This window comes from Mytilus trossulus, chromosome 13, assembly GCF_036588685.1.
Source record: "Mytilus trossulus isolate FHL-02 chromosome 13, PNRI_Mtr1.1.1.hap1, whole genome shotgun sequence".
NCBI lineage: Eukaryota > Metazoa > Mollusca > Bivalvia > Mytilida > Mytilidae > Mytilus > Mytilus trossulus.
In genome coordinates, this window is record NC_086385.1 from 49,427,215 (window position 1) to 49,436,151 (window position 8,937).

Genomic DNA, 8,937 nt, shown 5'->3' on the forward strand with positions numbered 1-8,937 from the left:
AAGGGACAGGTCAACGACGAATTTTTTAAAAGCGTTCAACGAATGTCAAATCTTATATAGTTCTGAATGCAGACTTTGTTAAAACGATGAATTCCAATATTAAGTTTTCCTTAATCCACGAAAATTGGTACCCACAAAGAAAGATCATTTCCATAAGAATGGTACCAATTTCTTTCTATGAAATATGCAAACATAGAAATCATACACAAGAACACAATAAAAGGTCAAAATATCACCATATTGTAAATGAATAATTGTCACGGTCTATTCCTCAATATCACATAATGTGAATATCAAGTTAAATTTGATCAATATTTAGTTATTTTACAATGCTTTTGTTCCAGACCGTATGAGTATTTGGACCGTACGCGTACGGTCCGGATCGTATGTGTACTTTTTTGAAATACTCATACGGTCGGACCGTACGCGTACGGTCTGACTGATTTAAAGAAGTAGATCAAGTTCCGCAGATACGAATGTTATGTCAACATAACTGAAATCTCGAATAAATATAAAATTAAATAGTAATTGGAATAAAAACATAATATTTTAATTATTCAAAAAAGTCGCGTTAATTTAATCCGTTAATCCGATGTATTAAGCATGTCAGAAATACATGTACACGAAATTGAATATTGCTCACTGAATTGAAGTTATTAGATTATTTAGAAGTAAACAACAAGATGTGGGAAGAAAAGTTTTTAGAATATTTAGGAACTTTACTGGAAAAACCGTCAAACCAGCTGTTTACTTGTGAGAAAACATAGAGAACTAGAAGTGTTTTGATAAATGGGAAAAGGGATTCAGCGAGATTCCGACTATATGTTAAGGAGAAGCAATTCGCATTGATCAATTGTCCTGAATTTAGAATTGAAAACGAACTCTGCATTCCCGCAAATGAGGTGAGGTTTAAGAATACTCTTTATTTAGTTTGAATAACATATAATCTTACCAACTTCTTGTGTTTTCTCCTATTATCCTAATATCAACTTTCGTTCAGTGGTGAAATGGTTACTTGGCGTGCTGAATATGAATCCGACCTATCAACCATCCATTATCACCAATAACCATCATAAACATCATCATTATCAGTATCATCCGCCTCTACATCAATATCATCATCATCACCATCCAATTTGACACCGATATCTATCGTTTGAACTTGTTTTAATAAAAAAAAAAAGGGGGGGGGGGCGGGGAACAAACTTCTATTCTTTTGTTTTGTTCTTTAAAACTTTAATTCTTTTGATATGAGTATCATAATACTTTTCTTTATATAATCTAAGATTTCCATTTGTTTCCCTTTTTAAATTGATTTTTTTTTCTGTAGGAATCTAGCACTAGTAGCCAGATTTTGGTCTGAAACGGTCATTTTGGTCTGATCAAGTCTTAACCGACTTATTTTACCGCTAGAGAAAAACTTTAAGACCAGCTAAGACACTCAGACTCTGTTAAGATATACCGTGTTCAGTCAGATTAGTCGTGTCACGATAAACAAGACAGATTTACCTAGCATTCAAATAAGACTTGATTAGATCACGTGCAGATTAAATAAGACCAAAGCTGAAAAACCTGTTTAGTTGCTACAAAAAGTAAAATCACAAAAATACTGAACTCAGAGGAAAATCATGATGATCATGATTTATATTGACCATTATAAGGATTTGTATTGTTTCTAACTATACAAATCCTTGACCATTGTATACATATAAAGACTGATGTCGATAAATCCAAAGAATTGTTTTTTATCGTCATTTTGTTTAGCACGAACTAAATACATGATGAGTAAATCATATCATAGAAAAAATATCAAACCACGTTAGTTAAGACACGATCGATAAAATCTAATGTACGGTTTATATTTCAGTTTCGTATCTGATTTGTTTAAGTACCAGTGTTACTACTCATTTTGAAAGACGGTGAGACAAAGAAGTAAAAAACTATAACAGACAGAAAAGCTAAATAGATATTGCAGTAATATTAAACTTTACCATAAAAAACCCGAAAACAACATAAAATAACATAATTTATGTACATTTATAATAAGTATTCTAGTGTATTAAAAAAGGGTCTAGGTTGAAAGAACATGCATTTCTATAGATAAAAATCAACTGAGTGTGGTGCAAGTCGATAAAATATTAAATAACTTTCTAGTTACTAAGATATGATTATAAAATTTGAAATTATCAATTTTTAAAACGTTGACCTACATATGCAATGTCCTTTGTGTCAACTGTATCATTCCATCAGGTCCTTAGTACATTTTTTGCTCTTAGTGCACTAAGGGGGTCTTTTGCGGTATTTTTACGGACCCCCCCCCCCCCCCCGCCAAAAAAAGAATTAAAGGACAAAATGTTATTATACGGAATATGTTTCTTTTGGCAAATATTTGAGAAAAAATCTAATCTTTTCCATATTCAATATATTTTAGGTAAACACTTACAAATACACGACCATACGTTTTTGATAGAAAAAAAATGCATTTTCAATATCGTATCTTTTTAACTATATGAAATTTGCGGTATTGAGATATGTGCATGTAGTTTGAACAATGTCGTCAATAGTGTTAGAAAGAAGCTTTAAGAAATGATTTAGAACCTAATACTACACATACAGAGTTACATATGTGATACAATTACGGGTGAACGTTTGATATAACTGTGAAATAGCCATATTGTAATTGCCACGTTATTTTATAAATCGTTGATTTTAGTACCTTTGGATTATTGGCACGTGCCATCGAACTAAATCTTGATGGACTGAATAACGCATACATACGTTACTTTTACAGTTTGGAGGAAGAAGACGAAGAAGAAATATTTTTAAAAGTCCAATCTGAACAAACAAACAAATTAAATAAGTTTTTTATTCAAATGATAGAAAGGATAAGCGCATTTACAAACAGATAAATTAAGACATATACTCGATGCTGAACTTAAAACTAGGTTATATTGTTTTAATCTATGAGGATCTGGACGGGATCCTTCATTTCTGCTTCGTTAATGTTTAGGCCTTTTATTTTTCTATTCATCATGTTCATTATACTTTTTGTCTATATCATCAATTCTTTATTTTTAAACTTTATTATTCTCCATTCTTAATTTTTTTGTTCCATTTTCTCTATTACTCATATTTATAGCCGACAATTCTCTATTCTGTAAAACCCCATCGACATCCTTTTCTTTCTGATGGTATGTTATTCATAGTTTAAACACTCTCACTTCACGACATAAGAGCAGTTTCAAAAGCTTAGTTCAAAAGGAGACACGGTTCCCTGATGGGCCCTAAAGAGGATAACGAAATCAACTATATAAATGATCTTACATATAAAACATTTGTATTTTGCGTTTATCGTTCCTGATGAAGTAAAATCCAGAAATTTGATTTGGACGTATGCAATTTATAAGACGTTGTTGTCACTCTTTTGTTAGTGTTACATTTGCAATTTGCAATTTCTTTTTTTTTCAAATAATAAGTAGATAAATAAATAAATGAACACCAGAAAATAAAAAAAATGAATAAAACCAGAAACAGTTATTGGCGAATAATTTATTTTCCCAACACAACAAACTAACAAAACTGTACATATTATCAATTCTCTAATCCCTTAAAAAAAAGACCAACAGAAATAAATAGTCAACGAATTATTTTATGTTTAATAATTAAGAATAATATACGTTTTTTATTCTAGCATTTATAATACAATGTATTATCCACATGAAGGGGCGTAACTCATAATATCATTCTGACACACTTAACGGATCTTAACCCGATCTGAAAGTTTTAAACGTTACTTTTTATGATTGGTCTTAATTTGTCTAAAACAGTCTTAACAGACTTGATTTAACGCTAGAGCCTTCCATCTTGATTAACTTGACATGACTTAACGGACTTAACACAACATATCTGAACAGTGTCTTAAAATCTGAAAAGTCCTAACGTTTTTTCTCTAGCGGTAAATCAAGTCAATCAAGACTTGATCAGACCAAAATGACCGTTTCAGACTTTAATCTGGCTACTAGTGTAGAAGAATGGGAATTCTCGCCAATTGGAAAAAAAGTTGTTACAGTTGATTAGATATTTGAAGCACCTAAGTCTGTACACGAGGGAGCTAGGGCTCATACAGGATACCATAAATTTTACAAGGACGTTGAACAAACGTATTATGGAATTCCCAGAAAAGCTTGCATTGAATTCATCAAAGGATGTGTTCAGTGTGCATGTAAAAAGCCACAAAGTAACGTTGCTCCATTGACGCCCATCACATTCAAATATTTTATGCACAGGGGGCAGTTAGAGTTAGTTGACAAACGTGCTGACCAAGACGGACAATACTATTGGATCGGTCACTACATTGACCATTATACAAACTTTAATTTCTTCTGGCCTCAGATGAATAAGTCTGCAGATGAAGTAGCACACACTTTATCAGTGCATGTGTTTTCTGTAGTTGGTCTTCCGTCTATCCTACAGCATGACAACGGGAGAGAGTTTTGCAACGCAGTAATAAGAGAAACTCTAAAACTTTGGCCCGGCGACGGAGATGTTAAGATAATAACAGGAAGACCTAGGCATCCAATAACACAGGGTTTTTTGGAACAGGTTCATGACTCACTTCATAAACTGTTGCCATCAAAAAGAGCAATAGACAATTAATTTCAGAACTATTCAATTCAATTAAATGTTCACTAGCTCACTTGATTTATCTAATTGTAATAAATGATTAAATGTTAATTTGAAAACTCAATAAAAGTTTGTTGATAATTGTTTGTCTAAAATATACCCATACGGTCCAAATACCAGTATGGTCCAGCTCGTACGACTGTATGAGTATACTAGTACGGTCCGACCGTACGCGTATGGTCGGACCGTACGCGTACGGTCCAAATACTCATACGCTCTGGAACATTTATACTATTTTGGATTGTAACATCTTTATTTGCATTAAATTCGCACATCGTCGAACATTTTCTCTTAACATGCACAACTAATTGACATTGAGCGCACACCTACTTTCATTTAAAAGCAGACAATCCATGTTTTACAAAAGACTCTCATGAAGAGGAGATGTTATACAAAAAGCACCATTTATTGAATGTATACACACAATTGCATATCAGAAGCTAAAACTACAACAGCTGTTATAATTTACTAAACAGTACAATTAAGTACCAATTAAGAGGGTGACCATTATCATTGAAACTTTGGGATTAATGGCACTGCACAAGATAAGTATTTGACCTTTTTTGTTAAGACCGGAAATAATTCAAAGAATCATTAACATAAAGCCATATTTATCATGATACCCACGATGAAGGCAACTTGGTCGGCTGAAAGAATATTTAGTGAAAAAGTTACAAAATTCAAACAATCAGAAAATAATTATGTATATTATATTTGTTTTAACTATTCATGTTAGTATTAACAATATTGTCAAATGATCGGCCCGATCTCAAATGTCATGCATATGGGCAGTCTATTCAAAGATATGTTATAAGGATGATTGCCATTATAATTTTTATATTATTTAATAATAATGCATTATAAAACCCGACTCTGTCTCATTATTCATCTTGCGAATACAAATATAGCCTGAGTGTTAACATATTGTACTCAGATCAATTACCATAACTGGACATTTACATAATTAACATTTAAACGCCTGTCTATAGATGTATGATGTATGATAAGCGAACTGGTTCAACTTCGCCAAGCCAAGTTAAATAAATCAAGAAAATATTAAAAACCAATTGTTCAGAATATAGCTTCTTTCACACTGATTCCAAAAATATATAGTTTTTACTATATACTTTTGCCTGTAAACCGGGATATAATCGACTACTGCCGGTTTTAGAAAGTCACTTCAAGTATTTAGTGATAAGTAAATGTATTTAAATTACAAAATATATGGATTCTGAGTTCTTTGATATGAAAAAGATGCAAAATAGCTACTTCCGGTTTTCTCAAGGTCACTTCCGGTTGTCATTTTTCAAGGTCATATGTCACCTAACCTTAAGTACAAGTCATATGGCTTTATAATGAACTTAGTTGAAGTTATAATAAAATAACCTTATCTTAAGACATTTTAGGGGCACTTACTCCTTTAAGATGCCATTTAATTGTATTAGATCAAATTAAACATATCTTCATTACAATAATGTAATTATTTTGCACTTATTCTTTAATGTATATCTTTGAAAGTGTCGGAAAAAATCTCAAAACAAGGAAAAGTCAAAATTTAGAATTTGACCTTGACTTTTGACCTTGAATTAATTTTCTATGTCAGGATCCAGGGTCCTCAAAAAAACCCTTCCAGGGTTATATGGTTAATAGTTGATGAGTTAAAAACACATACCGACAAATTTAGTTTGTAAAGGTAGATAACTCCAATAAAATTTCATCGTATCGCTTAGACAAAAATAAGCTAAAAAATCATGAGGATGTTACGAAAAATTTGTAAAAAGAATTTTGTCAATATCTTTTTTTGTTACGAAGGAGATGCACTCTGATGATAAATAGTGAAAAGAGTGATAACTCTTACAAAGAAAATGGTTCGGCTTAGCAGGGTGAAATTTAAAAACGCATATACTATAGGATACAATATGAGAAATATTTAAGCGACATATTGCGAAACAAACAGTAATCGTAAGAACAAAATGTGGCGGAAAAAAAATAACAATTAAAATCAATTGTTCAGAGAAAAATTGAAAGTCTTTCCACATAAAAAAAATTGATTAAAAGATAGTTTCTTCATACTGATGCGATAAATAATGGTTTTATTATCATTTTGAGTGAAATAAGGGAGATACTATGCTACTTCCGGTGAAATGAATGTCACTTCCGATCTGATATGATGGCTTTTTTTACACTGATTCCAAAAATATATAGTTTCTATATACTTTTGTATGAAGAATGGGAGATAATAGGCCACTTCAGGTTTGTTGAAAGTTATTTTTAGTCTTCAGTAATAAACCATATAGATTCTGAGTACTTTTAAATATAAAAAATTGCAAACAAACTACTTCCGGTTTTCTCAAGGTCACTTCCGTTTTCCAAGGTCATTTGTCACCTTACCTTTTGTACAAAGTCAAATGCCTTTTTAATGAACTTTTAATCCCGCTGCAAATGTTTGCACCTGTCTTAAGTCAGGAATCTGATGTACAGTAGTTGTCGTTTGTTTATGTAATATATACGTGTTTCTCGTTTTGTTTATATAGATTAGACAGTTGGTTTTCCCGTTTGAATGGTTTTACACTAGTAATTTGGGGCCTTTTATAGCTCGCTGTTCGGTGTGAGCCAAGGCTCCGTGTTGAAGGCCGTACTTTAACCGATGATGGTTTACTTTTTAAATTGTTACTTGGATGGAGAGTTGTCTCATTGGCACTAACACCACATCTTCCTATATCTATTAGTTGAAGTTATAATCAAATAACCTCATATCAAGACATTTCAGGGGCACTTACTGCCATAAGATGCCATTTAATTGTATCAGACTAAAGGTAGCATATCTTCATTACAATAAAGCAGACATTTTGCACTATTTCTTTTATATGTATCTTTCAAAGTGTTTGAGAAAATGCAAAATCAAGCAATAGACACAATTGAGAACTTGACCTTGACTTTTGACCTTGCCCTCAGTATCACAGTTAGAACTTAGGGGACTCAAATAAAAACATTCCAGGGTTATACGGTTAATTGTTTATGAGTTAAATGATAAACAGTGAAAAGGGAGATTACTCATACAAAGGAAATGGTTCGGATTAGCAGGGTAAAATTGAAAAGATCATACATTTTACGATACAATATGAGAAATATCAAAGCGACATATTGTGAAATGAACATTTATCGCAAGATTAAAATTTGGCGGAATAAAAAAATTAAATAATTAAAAACCAATTGTTCAGAGAACAATTGAAGGTCTTTCCACCCAAAACAATGTATTTTAATATGAGAGTTAAGTCTAAAATGTCATTTAAATCGTCAAATTATAGCTTATTGTACGCTGAATTCAAAAACACATGGTTTCTATATAATATCTTTTTAAATAAGGGAGATAATTAATAACTTCCGGTTTGAAAAATGTTACTTCTAATAATAATTGAATATTTACTTGACACTGATTCCAAAAATATCTGGTTCTATATACTTTTATATTGAAAAAGTACAAAAAGTAGCTACTTTCGATACCTTTTACCTAAAGTGTCATGGCTTTATCATGTATAAAAATGAGCTAAAAGCAAAGGCCAAAATCTAGAACGTCAAATTAAGCTATGACCTTGAGATCAATTTAAAAAATAATGAGTGGAAATAAGCCCAATTCCAGAATAAGAATATGACCTTGACCTTTGACCTTGATCTTATTTTCATTTTGTTGGACCACAGACATCAAATCGAAAGATCCTAGGTCTCTTTCACTTATGGTTTACAAGATAGAAATGCATATCACTTATATCAATTACATTAGGGGAAATGATTCTCATATGGAGCGTTCATATTGCTTTGGTCAAAATAGAACATATCATGCGAAGGATATAACAAGCAATTTTATAAAATAAATTTGTGGTAATCTTTTACGGTTGCGAAGGAGTAGTGGACACAAGGAAAACAGTGTTTGGGGAGATAACTCCTACAAAGAAAAGTATTCGGCTACACACGGTAAATTTCAAAAGAGCATAAACTGTTTGATATCATATACAAAATATCTGAGTGACATATTGCGAAACAAATAGTAATCGAAAGATTAAAATTAGGCGGGAAAAAAAGAAAAACAATAGGTCTTTCCACAGAAAAGTGGAAAGACCTAATAATCAGCACAAATGCATAGGTCTTTCAACAGAAAAGTGGAAAGACATACTAATCAGAAAAAAAGTAATAATTCTTTCCACAGAAAAGAAGAAAGACCTAATAATTAGAAGAAAAACAATAAGTCTTTCCACA